The following is a 1,279-nucleotide window of genomic DNA, read 5'->3' on the forward strand; positions in this document are numbered from 1 at the left end:
GTGTGGCCGCCCCTCCCCACATCGCCGTGCCGGGGCGTGTGGCCGGCCTCACTGGGACTTGCAGAAAGCCCATGGAGAAGGCTGTTCCCGACCCGTTTCACTCAGGGGAAACTGAGGCTCAGGGACTCCGTGGCGAGCAGAGAGCTGGCTGCAGAGCACCCCTCCCAGCTTGTTCATCTCCTCCAGTCCAGCCCAACCAAAGGCCGCAGCTGGGAAGCCCCGTGGGCCGGCTCAGCAGGGCTCCTGGGGACCCTCATCCAGCCCTGCTGCCGCTGCCGCCAGACCAGCCCTGACCTGGGAAGAGCCCAGCAGGCCCAGCCCTCAGGCCAGAAAGTGACCCCCCCACATCCTTCCCTCCACAGCGGCCCCAGCGCCTCCCCCACCCCCACACTCAGCTGTGGTCTCGGGATCCCCAGGTTTCAATCCCTGCTGGATTTCCAGAAAAGCTGATTCGCCTCGGAAACTGCATGTGCTGTGGGCGCGCAGCTGGCGAGAACAAAGACATTGCGGGGCAACCCTCAGGGACGCTGTGCTTCGGCCTCGTGTGTTATTAAACCTACCGATTTCCACCTCGGTTCTGGCCCATGTGGCCTCCTCTGCTGCTGTGTGAATGGCCTCTGTCCTGCACACTTACCGCCCCAGCAAATCCCAATGCCAGCTCTGCCTCCCTGCCACCGGCCACCCTCCTTCCAGCTTGCCCTTGAGAGGCCCAGGGCTCCGAGCAGGGAAGAGGCTGGAGAGAGGGAGGGTGGTCCTGAGCCGAGGGTTTTCCCAAGCTCCTCGCTTGGATTCCCACCCTAGGTGGAGGAGTGACCCCTTCAGGCTCACGGCTGCAGCCACCTACTGCCTTCTAACAAGAACCCCACAGCTGAGTGGCTTAAGCAATGCCAATCACTTTATCTCCTCCCTTGGATTCTGTGGTCAGAGGGTCTGGCTCAAGGACAGGAAGAGTAGGGCCCGGAGATCTATGTTGTCATTTCAGCATGGCAGCTTCAGGTGCCTGTGCTGCTCAGTGGCCTGGGACTCTGGAGGAGGGAGTCCCCAGACACACCTGCAGACAATGCATGGCCATGCCCAACAGCCTCAGCACACACAGGCAGAAAGGAGGTTCCAACTCACCAGCCATCAGAGAGACCCACTCAAACCACAGGAAGACTGCACTTCACACCCAAGGGATGGCGCAGATGGACAATGAGTGGATGGATGGATGGATGGATGGATGGATGATGGATGGGTAGGTGGATGGATGGATGGGTGAATGGGTGATGAATGGATGGAT

This window comes from Mandrillus leucophaeus, unplaced genomic scaffold (genome assembly GCF_000951045.1).
Source record: "Mandrillus leucophaeus isolate KB7577 unplaced genomic scaffold, Mleu.le_1.0 Scaffold237, whole genome shotgun sequence".
Taxonomy (NCBI): Eukaryota; Metazoa; Chordata; class Mammalia; order Primates; family Cercopithecidae; genus Mandrillus; species Mandrillus leucophaeus.